The sequence below is a fragment of the Henckelia pumila genome, chromosome 4, assembly GCF_033568475.1.
Source record: "Henckelia pumila isolate YLH828 chromosome 4, ASM3356847v2, whole genome shotgun sequence".
NCBI lineage: Eukaryota > Viridiplantae > Streptophyta > Magnoliopsida > Lamiales > Gesneriaceae > Henckelia > Henckelia pumila.
In genome coordinates, this window is record NC_133123.1 from 196,601,731 (window position 1) to 196,626,955 (window position 25,225).

At 32.5% G+C, this 25,225-nt stretch overlaps 1 pseudogene; it reads right to left on the reverse strand.

Moving 5' to 3' along the window:
• Positions 1-3,426: 3,426 nt before the first annotated feature.
• Positions 3,427-20,639, reverse strand: LOC140862550 (uncharacterized; annotated as a pseudogene).
• Between the last annotated feature and the right edge of the window lie 4,586 nt (positions 20,640-25,225).

Below are 25,225 nucleotides of genomic sequence, written 5' to 3' on the forward strand. Positions count from 1 at the left end.
GAAGTTTAGGTAGTGAACAAAGGCAGGATTGTAGGATTAGCCATTAAGTTCAATCTTACTGGTATTAAGTTATTTAAGTTTTCGCATTTACTCTCATTGTGAATACTTATTGTTTAATTTCATGCCTAAGTCTCTGATTAGTATGTGATCCGAGATAGGGTCACTACAGTTCACGACCGCTTATTGTTACAACGAGGTTTGCAGCACCTCAACTGATATATCACTAACACAACACTTGTTGTTACAACACTTAGCACTATATGATCCTCACTGATCTACTATGCTCGGATGCTCTTGCTAGTGTTCTTCGACTCTCAGATGATAAGCTTCAAGATTCTCTCTGCTGGTTTTCTTGATTAAGTTGGTAAACTGAAAGAGTTTAGTTTACCTCTGATAACTGGAGTGTATATGTGAGAATTTTTATTGATTCGGATGCGATCTCTGATGCTCTAGGTGAGTATTTATACTTGGCGGGCAATGACTCTTTTGAATTTGAATTAATACCTTTAGTTTGTCTCATCCGTAGACATTCCTTGACATAACCGTACACTGAAGAGCTCTGTAAACGCGACGTGTTGTCTTGCACAGAGAGTCTATCCAAAAGACCTTATTCGATTCAATTTAGCTTTCTCAGTCTTTTTTTTTTCAGTTAGATTGGGCATCAGTTTAGATCTGAGAGACTAATTCAGTTTTGGTCGCGTACAATTGTTTGCCCTTGAGGAGCTGATTCAGTTTAGCCGTAAACTGAATGCAGTTTGCCTATGTGAGGTCGACTGCTCGATGTTACTTGATGACCACTTGATGGTTTCAGTTTAGCTTTTGGACAACGTCAAGTCGGTTGATGTGGTCAATTTATATTTAGATAATTTTGCACAGTTCACGTCTTTTGTGCTTGGATCTGGACATAATCAGTTGATCTGTGAGGTACACTTAATTTTGTCAATATCATAACTCTGTGAGTTCCAACATGAATAAACAAAATTGAAGTGAATTTCAAATCCACCCATTATCAAATTATGCAATTTTAATAATAATAAAAATTATAGCTGGTGGTAATGGTGCAACTCAAATATTTTGGTTTGGTTTGGTTTTGATATTTACTATTTCCATGGTCCTACGACATCATTATCAGTTGGTCCTACACTTGTCGCTTTACCAAAAGCTATAGCTGGTGGTAATGGTGCAACTCAAATATTTTAAACCGCACAGCAACTCAAGGGTCATGGTTTGATCGCTCTACCCAACATAGACAATTATTGCACCCCAATAATCTTCATCCCAATAATTACACTCATTGCAATCATTGAGAATTGAACACATGATCTTGACTCTGATATCAACTGTAGGACCGAACACTTTTCGTTTTACCCAAAAATATAGTTGGTGGTAATGATACAACTCAAATATTTTAAACCGCACAACAGTTCAAGCGTCGTGGTTCGATTGTTCTACCCAGCAGAGACAATTATTGCTCTCCATGACTTCCTGTGAGATGATCTCACGGATTAACATCCGTGAGACGGGTCGACTTGACTCATATTATAATGAAAGTAAAAATTTTGTCATAAATAATAATATCTTTCTTATAAATTAGGTCGAATAAGAGATTCGTATAATAAAATTGACCCGTAAAATCGTCTCATACAATTTTGTAAGATTTTAAATAATGCAATGCCCGATCATTGCTTTCTATAGTTACGAGAATTTGTCAAATATGACAACTCTATATTTTGACGCTAACGTTGCATTGGAGCATCCATTACGATGGTAACGATACAATGTTGACATTAAGAATTCCCGCCCCAACAATGAGTGTTATGGAGCATGTCAAACTTGATCTTTGTCAAAACACCAATTATAAATTGAAGATTAATGTTATTTACACTCTCGAGTTCATGTATAAAAACTATTCATAAAGTGAGGTGCAAATACCGACACCTTATATTAAATTAAGTTATTTTTGCCGAAGCTATAAATAGTTTTAATGTAAATGTTTATATATAAGAAATCATGATAGTCCATGACATCAAAAACAGAAAAAGAAAAGATGATAATCTTCGTTGTGTTAAAAGAACACACTAAATATTTATATATAATGTTTTTTTACCAAGAAAAATAAAAATTTTACGTCGATCGAGAGTTAAAAACTGCCCGGTTGAAATGACAATTAAAATGTAATGTTTGAATAATTGCACTGTTGCCATAAACTATACTTCAACATTTCGTTTATGATGAATTGTAAGTTGATGCGACGACAATCACTGGCATCTCCTAGGAACGATTCAAATGCGATGTTTGGACTATCAAACGATTCAAATTAAAAGATAGAGATGCAACATTATGATCAACCATGCATGATTATCGAGAAAGTGACAACCACTCAATTCAATAATATTAATCTTTCATTTACAAGTCAGTCGAATGATCTTGTGCTAGCTGGAGAGATTTGTAACTCATTCAACCGATGATTAAGGGAATCAACATCAGAAGTTAAATAATAAATTACGTTAATTAACTGCAATATTTTAAATCTTTCCATGTTAGATGGGTTTAATCATTTACCTACTCTATGATTAATACCTATATTAAATCATTATATTCCCATTTCGAACATGTCATTATAACACGCAGTCTCGATCATTTTGATGCAACCTAAATTTTTTTAATATATTTAAAATTATATATATCGTTGTTAAATACATCATCGATACATAAATTTCTTCGAGTATAACGACCCGAGATAAAATGACTGGCAATGAAAAGACTGATTTAATGTTTGATGTAACTGCATACACTGTTACCTCTATGAAATGTCGAGATTGCTAAAAAAATTTTATGAAAAAAAAAGATCTATTAGTTTCATGTGTTTTTTTAATCTTGAGCACATATCTTCCAATGTTTTCAAAATTTGAGCACAAAACCCCTTTTCCGTATGTTTTTTCAGGGGTATTTGTGCTCAAAATTTCAAAACATGCATAAAAGGTTAATAGTAATAGAGAGTTTTCAACAATCTCATGATTACACAAGGGCAATATATGCAATTATCACTTAATATTTTTATCAGAAATTTTAATATGAATAATTATTTTATTATGTACTCAATTAAAATAAGGTTTTCTTATTCGTATGTAAAATATGTAATATTATTACTAAAAACAAATGTAACATTATCCAAAAAAAAAAAAAGGGTCAAATTCACCATATATGTAACTGGATCTGTTTTGGATCATCATCAAATAAGTAGCCAAAGTTGAGTCTTGATACAAGAACCTTTTTTTGGATTTTTAACTAGTATTCCACCCATGAGATGCATAAAATGTTATTTTATATAATTAATTATTCAAATTAGTAATTATGATAAATTAAATAAAAAATTAAATTACAAAAATCTTAATGCATTATAGACAATTAGAAAAAAAAATTATTCTACAAATTTTGAAAAACTTCCTTAAACACAACATTTGTCGTTAAATTTTTCTGGTTTCTGTCACGGTCAATATCAAATATCAAAATTTTCAGACTCCGAGGATTGGTAACCCTAGATATAGCAATGTCCAACTGAACATGACTAAAAACGGAGTTCTTAAAAAGAAGTCCTACGTGAGACAGTGATTGATCTTGACTTTTATTGATTGTCATTGCGTATGATAAAATCAAATGATATTGTCTCCGCTTTAATTTAAAAGGAAGCCTTGAATCAGAAGGGTCAATTACATTATTGAAATAAGCATTGTATGACCTGCATTAATTCAAGTAAGAATTTCTCCTTCCAAAAGCCTCATCACAATCACTCTAGTACCATTGCACAATCCAAGAGAATGATCTATATTCCGCAACAACATAATTGAAGTTCCAACCTTCAAGTTTAACTCGTGATTTGGTACTCTCTTATTCCATTTAAGAATTAAGGGGTATGCACATCATGCAATAGATCGACATTTCTATCTGAGTGGCACATCGTATCAGAACTTAAATATAACCTTCCCTCGGAATGATTTTGAGAAATCATGTATTCGTTTACGGATTGAACGAAATTGAGAGTAGGAGCCAAAATAGCCCTCTGTTGAAAATATCCAGTGTCGATGATACATATGTCTGAAGACGGATACGTACTCTCAACTATTGCTGCAATAGGATCATTGCAATATTTCAACAAAAGATCATCAGGAATATCGATCGTTGTATAGACATCATTTGGTTCTCCAATTTTTCCATATCCTATATTAGCAATCAAATCCAAAAATTCCTTCATTTTAGAACAGTCTTCATCAGAACCTAAATTTTGTAGCCGCATGTTTTTCGTCAATCTCAAAACCGTGCAATGTCTCCAGATATGCGACGAATTGATGGTGGAGAGAACAATATCTTGTCTACTACCTTTTAGAATAACAGACAATATTTGTCAAAAATTGTCCACCGAAAACAACTGTTTTGCCTCCAAAAGGCAAATGAGGGCTTGAATGATTGACAAATCTCATTATATTTTTCATGTTTTTATCCAAAGCTTCAAAACAAAACTTATGTGCCATTAGAGCTTCATCCCAAATGATAATTTTATATTTTATAATAAGCTCCGCAAGATGACTCCTTTGATTGATATTGCATGTTGATTCCTCATTAGAATTAAATGAAATTGCAAAGCGGGAATGTGCGGTTCTTCCACCAGGCAATAGAACAGACGCTATACCACTTGATACCACATTCAACACAATTTTCTCCCTTCGATCTCAAAATTGCAGATAGAGTCTTCCAAACAAATGTTTTTCCAGTACCTCCATATCCATATACAAAAAAACCCTCCCTTATTTGAATGAACTGCATTTATTATCGTATCATATACATGACGTTGCTTAGAGTTCAAATCATTAAGGAGAATATCATGTTCTTTTGACAAAGATCTTCTATCAAACCGCAACTCATCATATATTAATCTGTTTGGTGAAGACTGAAAATATTGATTACGGGAAAATGACATTGACTGAAATTCACGTAAACTCTTTCCAAAGCTTCGCAATATTTTTTCAATTTCAACTAAGGCATAGTTTCTAATTTCATCATCGTTCAATGTCAATTCTACAAATAAAAAATAAATATATAAAATTGTATAGCTTTAATATATAGTTTACTCAAATAACGGATCTAACAAAAAAATGTATAAATACATGCATATCTTTGTGTTGTAGCAAGTTATTTTGTCTGTATAAAACATCATCTGATAAATATGTCCAAAAATACGTCCTATTGAAAATCTCTGATTCCTGGGAACGAATTCTCGTGTATCTTGCTTCCAAACAAACTTCATTGGAAATTCAACATATGTTAATTCTCTTGCATCTAGATATTTCTTATTAGCTTCCATCCATGCTAGAAACATGATCTTGCTAACAGTAGTTCGATTGAGAACATTGCTGATTTCATCCGAATATGAAAAAGTAATATTTTGTTCATTCGAAAGGTGAAAGCTCAAACGTTCAACAGGCGGATCTCTGTAATGAATATCAAATCCGAAAATTCTCCATGTAGCCTCACATGAGGAAATATACCTACAGTCATAGTACATATTAACTTCATCAACAGTTTTTCCCAAACTCTCCTCATCTGAGCTCTTCTAAAACAATGCAGTCACACGATCGTGTCCTTTATTTATATACTTGAACAAATATTTCATAGCCCGAGATTGATTGCACGATTCAACATTCATATGAGCTCTATACCTAATCAACAAATAGCGATTATGGGAAACAACAAATATGTTATCCAGATCAACACCATTCTTGATAATTGTTCACCTATTATCTCTGCGCATATAACTTGGGTATCCATCCTCATAAATTGATTTCATTTCGACAAACTTTTTAGGAAATTTCTTTCTGCAACGACCATTAGACATGCACGGAGAATTTTTTCTTGCCTCACTGCATGGACCATGCATCATTAGATCCTGTACTTCACCATAACAAACATGGTCTTTTTTTTTCATTAGGAAATTCGGCAGAAATGATTCGATTGATTGTATTTGCTGTCGGATGTTTTTATTTCTTATATAGGAAAAGCAAAATGTGAGCTTGCAGTAATCCCCACTTTTGGAATTCCACAGTATATATTACTACAAAAATTTAATATAGAAAATTAATTAAATTCACTGGAACACTATAATTTGCTAAAATACAAAATAACAGTAACTTAGATATAATCGAAATTTTTACCTGCTTTAACATTTCCAAATATTTTATTCTTTTGGAGATCTTTAATCAAGGCATCCTGCAGACAATATTCGGACGGTCTTCAGCCCTCAACCCTCGAGCCTCAGTAAATCTCACAATTTCGGGCCATTTTGGGTTACATGTAAATGTAATAAACAAATCTGGGTAACCGACCCATTTACATATAGCGCCCATTGCATCTTGGTAATTCTGAATCATATATCGTGCACCTCCAGTAAAAGTAGAAGGCAATATAATTCGTTTTCCTTGTGTAGATGCATTTGTTTCACCATGAAAAAGCGCATCATGAAAACCTTTGTACATTTCATATCTCAGTTGTTTCTGATGCATCAGAATATTGTGTTCTCGTATTTTATTAGTATTTCATTTCTTATATGCATAAAACACTACACTTTGAATACTTAAAGCAAATTTATATGTGTAATTAAGGTAGTATTAAATATAATATTTGATTATTTTTAAAATATTAAGCCGATGGTACTGTCAAAATAAAATAAAATGATTTCAATATTTTAAGTTGTGTCGTAAGATTTTTATTTGAAATTGTATATAAAAACCTTGTATAAATTTTGAGACATTATGGAATAAGAAAATTATAAAACAATAAACCATAAATTTCTAAAATTTAAAATTCAAAAATTAAACTTAAATCCTCTAATTAAAACAATAGTAGTAGAATTAAAATTTAAAATCCAAAAAAAGTCTAAACTAGATCGAAATCAAAATAGAAGTCTCAAAAACCTTAATATCTAAAAACAACTGTGAATAAATTTTCTTAATGCGTTTAGTCCTTCTCTTGCTTGATTTGAACCTTCAAATTTTTGTTCGGTGTTGTAGATGAGAACTCATCAATAAGTGATCGTTTCAGTGTAGAATCATTTAGAACATTTTTTTGAAATCACGGCCTTGTTAGTGGATTTTAAAAGTGTGAAAACTTCATCTTTCAACGAAAGAATCTAAAAAAAATAGAAACAATTGATATTTTATTTTATTGTTATAAATTCTTATAGAAGATATATTTGATTTTGTAATATTTATCTCAACATCTCCAGTTTCAGTATTTTTCAATTTTGAAAACAAATCAGATTCATGAAATAAACCAAGAATGTAATAAATATTATATTAAAATTTAAATATTGACATTCAAGTAAAAAATAATATCATACCTGAATTTAAAAAACTTCTCCACAATACTTTTCCACAACAACAAGGTCTTCTGTTAATTTCATGACAGTGTATGTTCCATTAAATCAGCGAATCTGGTTGGTTTTAAGTTGAACTTTGAACAGAACCTACCGATCAACCAAATGATCAACTTATTTTGGTGTTTTTGAAGCATACGTCGCCTGGAATATTGTATGGGTGATTAAAATCTTACTTGTGTGTGTGTGATGTTGGTGTCTTAGTTTGTGTCCCACATCGGTTGGCTAAATAACCTGAGAGCCATTTATAAAGACAAGGGCAAACCTCCCCTCTTGAGCTAGCTTTTGAGGTGAGTTAGGTTCAAGTCAATTTCTTAACATGGTATCAGAGCCCGGGTTCCACCGTTATGTGTTGGACGACCCATAGTTGGCCTCACCCATTCCATAGTTGGTCACCCGTTAATATCTTCACGCTCCAGTCGTTTCATTCCAGAGCATGAGAGGGGTGTGTTGGTGTCTTAGTTTGTGTCCCACATCGGTTGGCTAAATAACCTGGGAGCCCTTTATATAGGCAAGGGCAAACCTCTCCTCTTGAGCTAGCTTTTGAGGTGAGTTAGGTCCAAAAAATTTCTTAACACACATAATAATAATAATAATAATAATAATAATAATAATAATATATTAATATATTATTATTATTATTATTATTATTATTATTATTATTATTAAAACCATAGAATAAAAACCTGATTCTCCATCTCGGCATTAATTTTATTCGCTGTTTTTTCAATAAGTTGATTGCACTCTTTGTCCCATAGTAAGAAAACTGCATTTCCATTATTGTCAACAACTCTAACATGAATCTTGAACCTAGAAAAGCAATGTTTTAAAAATATGTTTGTAAAATATATAACTTAAAATAAAATTATGAAATAAATAAGCATATATTAATAAACCAAACCTCATATTTCCCGCCGTATCAAAATGGTCACATTTTTCACAGTAAAATTTATCACCTACCACATTGACTTTTTTAGGACATTTTTTACATGATAAATACCACCAATTTCCATGAGATTCCACAGATACTACTCTTGTACAAACCCAAAAACTCCCAACCTATAAATAAACAAAATAAAATATCATGCAACAAAAATTATACATACTGCAGTATTAAAATTAAATAATAATTAAAAATATATATAACATACATTAAATAGTATTGTCCAGAAAACATAATATAAAATTTTAATCATACCTCATTATTTTCTGAAATTTGTTCTATAGTCCTAAAATTATCATTTGCATTAGGAAGCTCTTCCACGATAGTTTGGGCATTTGACATTAACTTGTTGCTGATTGAATTTGTTGGAGTCTTGCCATCTGAATTCATCCTAAATTTAAAAAGACATTAAATTATATAATAGACAAAAATAAATTATAATTTAAACAAAAATAAATAAATATACATGTTTCGAAATTCAAGAATTTCATTGCAATTATCATTTAGTATCCTCTTAATGATATAAAATGTGTTTGAAACACGCACTTCACCCCAAAATCTTTTTGCACGACACAAAGAACCACCACTACAGGATCCTCACCGATCGTATCCAAATATGTTATGATGTCATCTACGAAGTTTTCCCACAAAGTACATGCTAAATTTTTGTTCCTAACAAACAATAAATATAAGGACATTGAATATTAAAAATTTAATAAAAAATCACCAAGAAAAAAAAATAAGAAATATGAAAAAAAAGAGTATTTACTCCAAATCTTCTAAGACGAAATCAATAAGTTCGTTGCACGATCATTAACTTCTCTATTTTGAGGTGAGTCTCTTGATACCATCTTGTCAATAACAAGGATCATCACCGATCGTATCCAAATATGTTACGATGTCATCTACGAAGTTTTCCCACAAAGTACATGCTAAATTATTGTTCCTAACAAACAATAAATATAAGGACATTGAATATTAAAAATTTAACAAAAAATCACCAAGAAAAAAAATAAGAAATATGAGAAAAAGAGTATTTACTCCAAATCTTCTAAGACGAAATCAATAAGTTTCGTTGCACGATCATTAACTTCTCTATTTTGAGGTAAGTCTCTTGATACCATCTTGCCAATAACATCATATGAAAGGTGATATATTCATAAAACATGAACAAAAAAAACAACTTAAAAATAACTCATGAGTAAACATAAAAATGATAGAAAAAGTGATCATGAATATTAAAAAAAATACTTACCAAAAAGATCAGTCTCATCAATGACATTCTTACTCTTCAAATCTCTAAAACTCTTGAATTGAAACATCATTGTTGAAAAATCATCATAAAAAATCTAACAGATATTTGTTTTATTGAAAAATTTGAATTTGTTTTCATTTTTTGTTGTCTTATATTTGAGATTGTTTTCTGCAACAATGACGTTTTTAATCGCATAAAGATGACCTTCTTTGAGAATTGGTTTCACTTTTTCTACGATCCCATCTTTTATTGTTGCGTGGATACGTGAACCCTATAAAATTAAAAAAAATTATTTTACTTTAAAAAAATGAAAGATGCATTCCAATGTAGGGTTTCAGGTAGATCATAAGAACAAACCAATTGTACGTAGTTTCAGTGCCTAGTGCATGGACGAAGTGTTAACTTAACGGATTAGTCTGAACAATGGAGCCATTTGTTTAATCTGATAAGATTGAATATGAGATATGTAAATTTATTGGTATATTAAATATATTGATAGGATTTGATCTGAGATATATATAACATTTAAATTTGTATGTGCCAATTATTTAGGATTCTTTTGATAAGATAAAATAGCGACATGCTAACATTTAAATTCAAAATTTTTCAATTTTGAACCGAAACTGTTGTATTATTATTTTATTATTATTATTATTATTTTGAGAAATTATCATATTTCATTATTATTAAACTATCACACATACAAATATATGTATATATATATATATATATCATTTATGAAAACTATATGTATAGCATATATAAATGTTTTAGGTTGTGTCGTAATTTTTTTTATTATTTTAATTTATTTAAATTCAAAAAATTTCAATTTTGAATCGAAATTGGTGTATTATTATTTTGAAAAATTATCATATCTTATTATTATTTTAAGAAACTATCACATACACAAATATATATACATATATATATATATATACATACATATATATATATATATATACTGGTGGAGCTACATGGTCCCGAAAGGGTGCGATGGCCCCCCCTCGGCCCTCCACCCCTCAAATTTTAAAAAAATTTATATATATATATATATATATATATAGTGTTTGAGAGAGCTTTTGGAAAATATTTCTCAGCTTTTTATTAACAAAATTTTCAAAAGATCTCCCAAACACTACCATAATATCTTTTTAAAATACAAATTTTAATTGTGCAATCTCCTCCTCAATAACAAAAGAGTCACCTTCATTTTGACTACCATGATAAACTTTGAATAAATAGCAGTAAAGACATATTTGGAGATCACGACGAAATACTGAAAAAAAAGGGGATCATCTTAACTATTATCGTTTTGAAAGATTTTATGAAGTGACAGATTTTCAGAGATTTAAACAATCGCTTTAACTGGGTGTACACAAATTTGCTGTTATGTATAGGCATGTTTTGATCCATCAAATTCATTTTTTTACTTATGATAAGAAAATTTACTTTGATTTTCTCATTTTTATCATCTGATTTCACTTTAATAGAGTTAGCGCATCTTGAGCATCAACATCATACCTTTATTTGAGATATAAAATAGCAATTAATTTTTTGATGTTGCATAAATTAGCGAGATTGCTAAAAGGATTTTCTAATGGAAAAAAAACATCAATATTTCATTTGATATATTTACTTTGGAAATTAGCATTGTTATATATCCGTTGTAACTGCAGTAAAGAGCTTTTTTTGAGTAATGAAAATTATTAAAACATCACTTCGTAATCGGTTGAAAAATGATTAAATAATTGTTTGGTATCGTGTGTAGTATTTTCAAAACATGAAATTTGGGAAAATGTATTGTAAAAAACATATAAATTAAAGTTAATATATGATATTTATTGTATATTTTTTAAAATCTATTGAATTCGCCCCCTCTGATCGAAAATTCTGGGTACGCTACTGTATATATATGTGTGTGTATATGTATAGCATTTATGAAAACTATATGTATAGCATATATAAATGTTTTAGGTTGTATCGTAGGTTTTTTTATTTGAAATTATATAAATTACCTAGTTGATATATATATATATATGTATAGTTTTGATCACATGGGCAACCACCATGGGCAACTACGTGAGCAACAACTGATTGGCAATCATTCATTGGATGTACAAGGTGCCACGTCAGCTGTTGCTCACGTAATTGCCCATGGTGGTTGCTCATGTGATCAAAACTCATATATATATATATATATATATAGTTTTGCTATCCTGCCCACCTACCGTGCCCACATAATGTGCCCACCATGAGGTGGCACTCAACTATTGGATGCACAGTGAGTGGGCATGATAGCAAAATTGTATATATATATATATATATCACTTAAATTTTGATTTGTTAATTATTTACGATATTTTTAATAAGATTAATATATATATCACTTAAATTTTGATTTGTTAATTATTTACGATATTTTTAATAAGATTAATTTGTATATATATGCTGTTAAGATAGAATATCAAATATGCAAATTTATTGGTATATTAAATATATTTGATAGGATTTGATTTGTGATATATATAACATTTAAATTTGGATGTGTTAATTATTTAGGATTCTTTTTATAAGATAAAATGGTGACATGCTAACATTTAAATTTGAAAATTTTTGATTTCGAACCGAAAATGATATATTATTATTATTATTATTATTATGAAAATTTTCGATTTCGAACCGAAAATGGTATATTATGGTATATTATTATTATTATTATTATTATTATTATTATTATTATTATTATTATTATTATTATTATTATTATTATTTCAATCCGTGCACACCCGTGCTCAAAATAATTCCGATTGACTTGAAATTTTTATAGTAGGATCGTTTCAAAAATACGAATCCAACGATATATCATATGCTACAAATTTCAATCTCGGTGACCGGAATCGTGAAAATGGCCGGAAATATGGTTAAATGTGAAATTTTTGGTCATTTTCACGATTCCGGTCACCAAGATTGAAATTTGTAGCATATGATATATAGTTGGATTCGTATTTTTGAAACGATCCTACCGTAAAAATTTCAAGTCAATCAGAATTATTTTGAGCACAAGTGTGCACGGATTCCCCGCACCCTAGGGTGCGGGGGATCAAGTCTCTATATATAAGGACCATGAATTTTGTTTAGAAGGGCACAATTCATATAAAATCACAAAAATATAATTTATATCAACTAAAAGATGAGCAAAAAATTTAGAACCAGTGTTTTCGGAACCGGACCAGACCGGACCGGCCGGTTCGACCGAGAACCGGTCGCCGGACCGGTCCGGTCCGACCCCAAAAATCGGAAAACCGGTCCAACCGGTCAGAACCGGTCAAAACCGGTCAAGAACCGGTTGGACCGGACAAGGACCGGAAAACCGATTCAACCGGTTGGACCGGTTTTTTGAATTTTTTGAATTTTTTATTTTGAAAATTTAAATTTTTTTATTTTTAAACCTCATATTTAATATTTTTATATATAAATACATTATTATTTGAAATTTCAACTCCATTTAAAATTTTTGGAAATAATTATTGGTATTTTAAAAAATAAATAATTTATTATTTAAATAATTTATAACTATAATTGATATTTTAAATATATTTACATATTTATTTAGCTTTTAAACTATGTTAAATATATATTTTATGTCTATTTATATAATTTTTGAGTTTTTAAAATTCCAAAATATATTATTTATTATATTAAATTATATAAACGGTTTTTCGGTTCGACCGTCCAGTTAAAACGGTCCGACCGGTTGGACCATTTTTTTAAGTAAACCGGTTCGATCACCGGTCCGATTATGAAAACACTGTTTAGAACATTACCATCAAATCAAATATTACTTACAATTAAACTTTAAGGTTTTTCAGTTTTTGTTAATAATTTATGATATAATAATTGGGCTAATTGCATTAATATATTTTGTGAAAAGTCTAAAAGGCATAAAACCACATAAAAAATATTAATAGGCTAATGAATCCTTCATTTTTTAAAAATTTAGCACATTTAACTCCTATTTTATATAAACTCAGACACATTTACCCCCTTTGATAGAGGGTTTTATGCTAAATTTTTTAAAACATAGGGTCTAACATGCTATTAATTTTACATAAAGTGTTTTTTGATTTTTTTTTTAATTTTTCACAAGGGGTGTTGATGCAATTAGCACTAATTGTATTTTGATAAGTTACTAAATATATCTTGGGTAATACTACATGTACACGAAGTGTTATACGTTGAGCTACACATTACAATTAAAATTACATGATTATCCCACACTTTCAAAAATGCACGTAGGATAATCATGTAATTTAAGTATAATTAGAGCTGTCAGACGGGCCAACCCATGGCGGGACGGGCTGACCCACCAAAAACTCACCTTTTGGCGGGTCAAGGGCGGTCCGGCCCACCATCTCGACGGGCTGAAAATTCTCAACCCAACCCAACCCAAGGTGGGTTGCGGGTTAGGCGGACCAGCCCGCAAGTAGGCTCACTACAAATAAAAATAAATAAAAATCATTATAATTAATTATAAATTTCATTTCATAAATAAATATTAATAGAAACATATTAATAAAAATTTTAATTATTGATTTCAGACGTGTAAATTTTATATAAAGTAATTAATACAAAAAATTCACAAATTTCATTAAAAAATACATATATTACATTAAAAATAAAAATAAAATAATATTTCTCCAGGCCCGCGACGGGTAAACCCGCGCGGGTCGCGGGCCTTGGCGGTTTGACCCATCTAGGCCCACCTTTAGTTGAGTTGAAAAAATTTCAACCCAACCCACTTAAATTGTGTGGCGGACCGGGCCGGGCCGTCGGGCCTAACCCAAATTGACGGCTCTAAATATAATGTGTAACTTAACATGTAACACTTCGTGCACATGTAGCATTACCCTATATCTTTTTCAAATATATACCACCAAAGAATCATTGAATATTGATCATCCATTATGTGCAAAGTCGATTCTTTACAATTTTCATTGTTGAAAATGCTCTCTTTAATGTGGTACTAGAAACCGGCAAAATCAAAGCCACTGTTAATTAGCATGTAAACCAATGTATATGCTATGTTAGAGACAAAGGGTTTTGTAGCTTTCTGTAATGCTTGTTCGATAGTATATATTTTCTTTGTGAAATATTATTATTTTATTGGGGCTGGCCATGACCCCCTCGTCCTTGTCTGAGTCCGCTCCAGTTTGTATGATACTATGATCAATTACCCATTGGTTTTACCCGAATTAAAGCTATAACAGGTGGTAGTAAGATGTTATTCAATTTAAATTCCCGTTACGAGTAATTGTTTCTTACAACAGTTTAATACAAATTCGCAATTGCAAAACCTCAAATCTGGAATCAATTTTGATAAGTTTTTATTCGTAGTGGATGCAAATATTAAGCGTGAATTTATTTAGATTAAGGGAGAGAATATGCGCATTTTGTGAAGATGTAATGGCACTAAGGCAGTTATTAAATACCTTAATATATTTTATAGTATAGATATCTGAATTCAAAAATCTTAATATATATGCTTGAACATACACTATACGTGTTATTATGAAATCGATCTTAATATTGACGTAGTTTGAAATTCATGTTTGATGTGATTATCACAAAATGAGTTCTCGGGTGAGATGTCAGGTGAGTTTCTCGTCCTTCCGTGAAGAATATCTACGCACCAAAAAACAAGGAAACTCGTAAGTGGGGAGCCGGAAGGGTTTTCGCCGTCGCCACTCCGATGCTTAAGTCAGATTAAGATGTATGAAGTGAGCTTAAAAATTTTGAGAGAGTGAGTGTGTGCGGAAAATGATAGTGATAAGTAAAAGATTGAAAAAAGCCAGGCGCCCGAGCCTGGTGTTTATACTCGCCAGCCCGGGTCATCAATGACTATTGGGTATGGACTAACTGACAGCATTTAATGCGATGAGATGGTTACCACGTGTGATTTAGATACTCCGTAATATCAGGAAAGAGCCCATACCGTTGAAACGTGATTAGTAATGATTTGGTCTGTGACAAGAGCTTGAGATACTCTAAGTAGACGTGACCGCTTTCTGGCCCTAAAAATAGAAAAGCTCGGGTCCCACCAGCTTTTATTCTTTTCCTGCCTTCCGAAAGCTTATTCCTAGATGCCCGGCTCCCATGCTTTTACCCAGGCTCCTCTCGATCTCCTGGGATCCCCAAGCCTTCCTGGGTCTTTGAGATCGCCCGGGTGTTTAAAACCCTCCCGGGCTATCTCACTTGCCCGGTGTTTTAAACCCTCCGCGGGTTATTTTACCCCCCGGGTTATCCTACCACCCAAGTTATCTTACCAGGATATCAATGTTCAAATAACTCTTCAACACAAATTGAATCATTTCATCTAAATGCAACGCCAACTTTTGTAACAACAAATAAAATCAAATTTGAGATTTTCTTTCATTACATGAGGTTTTTTTTTCCGGCTATCATTTATTATCAAACTTAAACCTCCATTTTATTGAAAGAAATTTATGTCACTGTACTATAAGTGAAGTGCCAAAAAAGAGTTAAAAAAAGCATGGGGTGAGTTTTGATGTCAAAAGTGTACTCAACTCAAAGTTTTTGCACAATTAGCTTTAATTTCATTGACCGGCCATTAATAATGAATAATTATGGTGTTTTAAAAAGTGAAAGAGAAATGTTGTATGCGCTGCAAGTTGGATGACTTTATCACTTATATATACTTTATTTATATAGTTTATCATCGTTGTCAACTTCCCTAAGACTAACTCCCAAAAAAAAGATAAAATAAAAAATAACAACTTTAATCTAGCATAAATGATATATATAAAATTATATGTGAAATATTTTTTTTAATTAAGCTTAATAACAGCTTGACCACTTGTTAACATTTTTATCCAAGCCGCCTTTTCTTCTTCTATTTTTTTTTTTTTGCATAGTCTTATTCTTATAATTGCTTATCAGAGCAAGAATGACACGTTCGATTTGTAAGGATTGAAAGAAGTTCAATTATTGATACGAAGGTTATTGAGAAACAGTAATTTTTTCTGATAGAAGAACGATTGGAATGCAATGCTTGAACGACTATACAGTTTAAAAGATCAGCGTTGCATCATTGCGATCAACTATAACTTCAGTACTTCAGTTGTCATTAGAATGCTTACTGATAAGTGCATTTTGTGTGCATATTTCGGTGTTGTTTTTATATTTATTTTACATGCATTCATAGTGTTTTATAAGTTTTATTCATGATTTATTGCATGTGTGCATTTCACTCTCCGGGTTGATTTTTGTAGAAATATTGAAGAAATCATGATTTTAGGAGCAAGAGAAGAACCGCAAGCAATAATTACGGAGAAGCTATGGTAAAAAATATATTTTTAATGATAGAGAAATCGAAATCCGATATCCACCATTTCAAATGAAGATCAAGATGTTTTGAAGCTGCTGTCCAAATTTCAGCTTGATCCGACGGCTAGAACTCGGGATATGAATTTTTCAAGAATGCTGCGCGCTGGCAGGGAGGTATACATATGGGTCTTGATAAGGGTCCGTGCATATTCGTAAAAAAAATCTGCATTCCAGTTTAATACACGGACCTGTATCCAGGGTCCGTGCATGTCGCAGAATAAAAAAAAATAGAATTTTTGGAAATTAAAATTCTTAACTTGCCGGATTTTATTTTATGGGCTTTCAAAGACATATAAATAGAAGGTTAACAGACGTCGCACGCAGAGATCGTGAGGTGGCTAAGGCGGAGGCTTGTAGATTGAAGATTTGAAGAACGCTTCATCTTAGTTTATTCTTGTTTCTTCTTCTTTATTTTGTTTGAATATTGTTTTCAATTATTGAGTAGTTTTTCTTCAACCAAGACGGCGAGATTGAGCCGAACAATTTTATGTCGAACATGTGGATTTTGATTTGGGATTTTTTTATTTATGTTTAATTATTGATTGTTGGATTTATATTTTATCTTGTGAATGATCTGATAAATTGTCTATTTGCATGTTAATTGATTCTGAGTCGACAGATTAGGAATTGATTTTGATCGCTCCAATAATTGACATATGGTTAAATCGACTAGAAATAGTATTCATTTCAGTATGCGATTTTAGGTAAAAACTGAATTCTCATAATTTCTAATGCATTTGAATTTGATTTGAATTATGAAAGATTGATCCGCCAATATTTGAATAAGTTTAAATGTTCTAGAAATAGACTGTTAAATAAATTAGGAGAATTCACCGTGATTTAAGATTAAATCTGGATCCTTGATTTGCCACTTGTTTGCATATTTGTTTGGTATCTGCTTGTGTCTTGGTTGTCTCGTTTTAATTAAATTTATCTTTCAGCTATTTTATTTCTTATTTCTTTTTAATAATTGAATTTTTATTTAATTCTTAACACTCCTATTTATTATTATGTTTAGATTAAGCTAAATAATTAAATCTTGAGAATTGACTATAGTCTCTGTGGGATCGATACTTGAACTCTCTGTCCACTTTACTATTACTTGACCTAGTGCACTTGCTAGTAAATACCGAATTAAGCGGTCACTTACGCAATCGGATCACTTGATAAAACTAATTTCTATATCTCTATGATATTTCTGTACTACAAGGATTAGTGTTCTGATTTCCGAAGAATTTAATTTTAATTTTTTTCGACGTGACACATAATATGATATAAATAGTATGAGTTCATAGAATTAAACGTAGCTATTGGAGTATGAAACCCTTGGGTCAAATATGGCTTGAGGATAGATCACATTAGAATCCCACTTCAAATCCCACATGTTTTTGTCCCTCAAATTTCTTCCAAATTTTTTCTACAAGAAAATCGAATTAAAGAAGAAGAAAAAACAGTGAATTAAAGAAGAAAAGTCAGACCGAAATTGCTGAAAACAATGTCAAAAGAAAATATTGATGTGGGGTTGTGAAGATTCAAACAAGAAATTATATTAAAATCTTTGGGTTGAGATCAAGAAAATATTGGAATTGTGCATGTACATGCATAATGCGAACTAATTAAATGTCAATTGACGGCTGCATGGGTCATGCCGACGACGAGCCAGTCGAAATCAGTTGATTGGAAAAACAATATTATTGATATAATATTTGTTTAGAAAAATATTCAATTTATATATCTCGATTAAATTTTTTTTCTAATACTCGAAAATTATTTGTTTTCCTAAAAAAATTACATTGGTTCACAATTGTAAATGGCAAAAAAAAAAAAAAAAAAAAGAAAAACATTCTTTGGAACTTGAAGAAGAAGGTTGAATGTCAAAATCACTCGTGAGGTTGCAATAGTTGGGCATGTCTGTTTGAAAGTGACTCTCTTTCTTTAGTTCTAACAATTGGCCAATTTCCACTAAACTTTGTTTGCCCACTATCAACTAATGTCTCAAATATCACCTTTACACATATACAAATATATATACATATATATAATATATATTTATTTATTTGAGGGTATACCTAATAAATTTACTTCCCCTAATAATAAATCATAAAATAACTACAATAAAATAGCAAAAATATGAAAATTTCAACGTGCACAACGTATGCCTTGCAATAATTATTCCGATAATTTATAATATAAATGGGCACTAAAACAACCAAAATATAAAACGATTGTAACAAAAGAATTCTTCAAGCACATAACATACGCATAAAACAATTTGTATATATTACATTTTAATTGCATCATATTTAATTTATACTATATAGTATGATGATTTTTTAAATATTTTGATATTTTCCATTTTGATATTTTCCATCAATCTCTATACCTATCTTGAATATATTATTATATTATATATTTGTTAGTGTAAATATCATGTCAACAATGAATTAATTGATGCACGACCAAAAGCGACCACATTTCTAAAATATATCTATTGGTTAGAGTCAAGAATTTTGTTAGGAATCAACAAGAATAAAGTTAACAGACAAAAACACACACAATAACTCAAGAACACAGTCTTAGAAGACAGATAAAGCCCAACACACGCAGATTAATCACCAACTCACACGAAAGCGATTAAATAACACAAGTATTTACGTGGTTCGACAAGAAATTTGCCTACGTCCACAGGAGAGCAACACAATCACTTTATTGATCACAAAATAGAGAAAAAATCCAAGCTCAAACAAGAGCTTATTACAATCCAGACCAGAAAACTCTAACGCTAGATACAGACTCAATTCAAGCTTTAAATTCTTGAATCTTCACGTCACAATCTACGCCCCAATTCTCTCTCTTGAATTTTCTCTTCTCCTCTCTTCTCTCTGAAATATTATTCTGGAGATTGAAAATCTGTTATGTTCATTACGACCAGCTTCCATCTACTTATATAAAAAAATACACCGACTTTCTTCTTGGGCTTTAGGTCAACAGATTTTTTTGGCCCAATCTTAAAGTCAACATGGTCCAACCCGATAAGTCACATGCTTCTTAATGCAATTGATTTGTCCTCATATTTTGATCTGCTTTGATCTGATTTCTCGCTCCAAGCTCCAAACTCTTCGGACAATCGATCTGCCACCAGGACTCATCTGAAGAACTCATCTGCCCAAATACTTCGATCTCATCCCAGTACTTGATCTGACCATGAATTCATCTGATCATTGCACTTTGATATGATCTCTTCCCTATTCTCATTCAATTTGACAGAAGCACACTTCAACAATCTCTACCTTGATTCTTTCAGGTTGACTGCTGCTCTCCATCCTAGCCTCCTTTGGCTAATTTCAAATCACCGCAATAACTAAGTCCAAACATTTGTTGAATTTCGCATACGGCAATGACTTTATCATAACATCTGCAGGATTTTCTTTAGATGGTATCTTCACAAGAATCACATCTCCTTTTTCAATCACATCTCTGACGAAATGCATCTTCACATCTATGTGTTGCGAACGTTCATGATAGACTTGGTGTTTTGTCAAGTGTGTTGAACTTTGATTGTCACGCTGTACTACAACTTGATCTTTCTTCACACCAAGCTCCTCTATCATCCCTTTTAACCACAATCCTTCTTTTATGGCTTTGTTAACAGCTATGAATTATACTTCAGTGGTAGAAAGGGCAACCACTGACTGTAGATTAGACTTCCAAGTGATCGCTGAGCCATAAAAGGTGAACATATATCCTGTCAATGACTTTCTCGTGTCTAAGTTCCCAGAAAAATCTGAATCCACATATCCAACCACCAAATCAATTCTATCTTGATGTTTTTCAAACTTCAACCCCAGCCCAGTTGTGTTTATGAGATATCTGAGAATCCATTTAAGATCTTCCCATTGATATGTTCCTGGATTAGCCATAAACCTTGACACAACACTGATTGCATATGCCAGATCAGGTCTACTACACACCATTCCATATATGAGACTCTCAACTCCACTACCATATGGAATACCAGCCATCTTCATCTTGTCTTCCTCACTTTCAGGTGACTGATTCGCAGATAGCTTCAAATTCTGTTCCAGAGGGGTCAAGACATATTTTTGCTTGATTCATGTTAAACTTCAAAACTACTTTCCTCAAATAGTTCTTCTGACTCAGATGAATCTCTTGCTTTTTTCTGTTTCTCATTATGTCCATGCCTATAATTCTCTTTGATTCTCCTAAATCTTTCATCTCAAACTCTGAGTTGAGCTGTTGTTTCAAGAATGATATCTCTGCCCCTACTTTTACTTGCAATCAAAATATCATCAACGTAAATCAGTAGGTACAAGATAACCTGTCATTCATCCTTCTTCAGATAGACACATCTGTCATATTGGATTCTCACAAAATCAATATCAATCATGAACTCATCAAACCTCCCGTTCCACTGTCTCGAACTCTGTTTTAGCGCATACAATGATTTTTTCAGTAAGCAGACCTTATTTTGTGTTTTATGATATATGTAGCCCTTAGGTTGTTCCATATACATGGTTTCTTCAAGTTCACCGTGCAGAAACGCAGTCTTCACATCAAGCTGCTCAAGCTCCAAGTCGAGCTGGTTCACCAGTGCTAACATAATCCAGATGGAACAATGTTTTACCAATGGAGAATATACTTCATTAAATTATATTCCTTCTACCTGACAAAAACCCTTGGAAACCAGTCTGGCTTTATACTTGATCTGATCTGTACCAGAATTTCCTTCCTTTTGTTTATGGATCCATTTCATCCTAATGTCTTCTGATGCTTCGGTCTGTCTACCAATGTCCAGGTTTGATTCTTCTCAAGTGAGTTCATCTCTTCATTCATAGCTTCTATCCAATTGTCTTTGTGTTTACAAGCCATAACTTCATCATATGTATTCGGCTTTGAGTACTCCACCTCCTCAGCTACTGTAAGTGCATACCAAGCCAGATAAGCTTCCAAACCTCTCAGGAGCTCTGATCTCCCTTCTGGTTCTGTCTCTTGCAAGATTATAAGTACTAAAATCCTCTTTTGGATCACTTTCTGTCACATTCTCATCTTGCATCTCATCTGACCCTGTATCTGGCCCAGAAGACTCCACCTCAACCGGTAATTTAAGACTCTCACTGATCTGACTGTCCTTTCTATATGTATTCATTTTATATCCGAGTTTGGTTTTATCAAACTTTACATCTCTGGTGTTGAAATACTTTGGACCTCTTGACTCTAGGTTCCAAAATTTATAATCTTTCACACCATCTGGATACCCAATGAATATACATCTAACTGTCCTTGCTTTCAACTTGTCCTGTTTCAGATGAGCATATGCAAGACATCCAAATACTCTCAAGTTTGAATAGTCTGCAGGTATTCCACTCCACTTTTCCATTGGTATCTTGAAACCAATTGAGCTTGATGGGCACCTATTGACCAAATAGCATGCAGTAGATAAATCTTCTCTTCAGAAAGATTTAGTAAGAAAAGCATTAATCAACATACATCTGACCCTTTCCAGAAGAGTTCTATTCATTCTCTCTGCTAGGCCATTTTGCTGAGGTGTTCCTGCCACTGTTCTGTGTCTGGTAATTTCTTTTTCCTTACATAGCTTAATAAACTTATTTGATAAGTATTCCAGCCCATTATCTGTTCTCAGGTGTTTAAATCCTCGATCACTCTTGTTCTCAATTGACAGCAATCATTCTCCGAATTTGTCATAAGCTTCATCCTTAGTTTTTAAGATGAATATACATACTCTCCTTGAGTAATCATTTATCAAAGATATAAAGTATCTGCCTCCACCACGAGTTTCTGTCCAAGAAGGACCCGGTATATCTGAATGAATGTAGGCCAATGGTTGCTCAGTTGTGTGACTTCCTTGACCAAATGATACCTTTTTTATTTTCCAAGAGCACAACTATCAAACAACTCCAGTGATTCGATCTTATCTCCACCCAACCGACCCTGCTTAGACAATTCATGTAATCCCTTCTCACTTACATGTCCAAGCCTCAGATGCTATAGCTTGGTTTTGTCTTGCTATTCCTGAATACTTGATGTACTTCCTATGATTGTTTTACCTTGTAGTACATATAGGAGGTTCTTTTTGTCAACTTTCATTATAACCAGAGATCCTTTAGACACTGAGGGACTTCCAGATCCATATTTTAATGAGTATCCCTAATCATCAAGTGTTCCCAATGATATCAAGTTTCTCTTCAACTCGGGCACATACCTCACATTAGTGAGTACTCGATCAATCCCATCATGCATCCTTATTCTGATATTCCCAGAGCCCTTTATTCTACATGAATGATTTTCCCAACAGTACCATGCCCTGATCAGATTCTTCCAACTTTTCAAACCAAGATCTTATAGGACACATGTGAAAGGAGCATCCTGAATCCAGTATCCATTCGTGGTTTACATCACCTTTACAAACCACCAATACTTCTGCTGAGTCATATCCATCTGAAGCTACGGACAGAGTATCATCTTCTTTGGGTTTTTCTTGCTTCTTCCCTTTCCTTCATGGGCAATTTCTTCTCAGATGCCCAACCTTATGACATGCAAAGCACTTCAAATTCTCCAAATTTTGTTATGGTATCTTCCTTGACTCTTCGATCTGGATTTTGGCCTATACTTCCCATTGGATGTTCTGTTATCACTTCTGCCTCTTACCATAAGACCCTCTCCATGTGATTCAGTGTTTGTGTTTGACTTTTTCTGAAGTTTCTTGGATTGAATAACAGACATAACGTCTTCCAAAGTTATCGTCTGTTCTCTGCCATAGAGCAATGCATCCCTAAAATTTTCATAGTTTTTAGGGAGTGCATTCAGAAGTATTAAAGCCCGATCTTCATCATCAAGATTTACTTCGATATTCTCCAATTCATACAATATCTTGGTGAATTCTTCGATCTGGTCTTCGAGATTCTTATTATCCTTTATCACAAAGGAGTACAACCTCTGTTTCATGTACAAACGGTTAGCCAAAAATTTTGTCATGTATAAATTCTCGAGTTTAAGTCACACAGCTGCTGCAGATTCCTCTTTTGCCACACCTCTGAGTGGTCTGTCACCCAAACAGAGAATTATCGCATTGTGTGCTTTCTCGAGCAATTCGTCCTTGTTCTTGATATCATCAAACATCTCCTCCTTCTTTTTGGGGGCTTCTACCAAACCTTGCCGTATCATGATTGCTTGCATCTTAATTCTGCAGAGCGAAAAATCGTTATTGCCAGTAAACTTTTCAACATCAAATTTCATTGATCCCACCATCTTTGCTTAGTTTTTCACAAACGACGTCACTTGTTAGGAATCAACTAGAACAAACTTGATATTTCGAGAAAGTTAACAGACAAACACACACACACATACACACACACACACACATAGAGAGAGAGAGAGAGAGAGAAACTGATCAAGAACACAATCCTAGAAGACAGATAAAACCCAACTTACGCAGATCAATCACCAACTCACACGAAAGCGATTAAATAAAAAAAGTATTTACGTGGTTTGGCAAGAAATTTGCCTACATCCACGGGAGAGCAACACAACCACTTTATTGATCACAAACCAGAGAAAAAATCCAAGCTCAAACCAGAGCTTATTACAATCCAGAACAGAAAACTCTAACGTTAGATACAGACTCAATTTAAGCTTTAATTCCTTGAATCTTTTCGTCACAATCTACGCCCCAGTTCTCTCTCTCTCTCTCTCTCTCTCTCTCTGAATTCTCTCTTATATTCTCTTTGAAATATTTTTCTTGAGATTGAAAATCTGTTATATTCGTTACGGCCAGCTTCCATCTGCTTATATAAGAAAATACACCGATTTTTTTCTTGCGCTTTAGGTAAACAACTTCCTTTGGCCCAATCTTAAAGTCAACATGGTCCAACCCGATAAGTCATCTGCTTCTTAATGCAATTGATCTGTCCTCATATTTTGATCTGCTTTGATCTGCTTTCTCGCTCCAAGCTCCAAACTTTTCGGACAATCGATCTGCCACCAGGACTCAAGTGAAGAACTCATTTGCCCAAATACTTCGATTTGATCCCAGTAATTGATCTGACCATGAACTCATCTGATCACTGAACTCATCTGATCATTGCACTTTGATCTTATCTCTTTTCTATTCTTATTCAATCTGACAGAAGTACACTTCAACAAATTTATTTTATTTTAT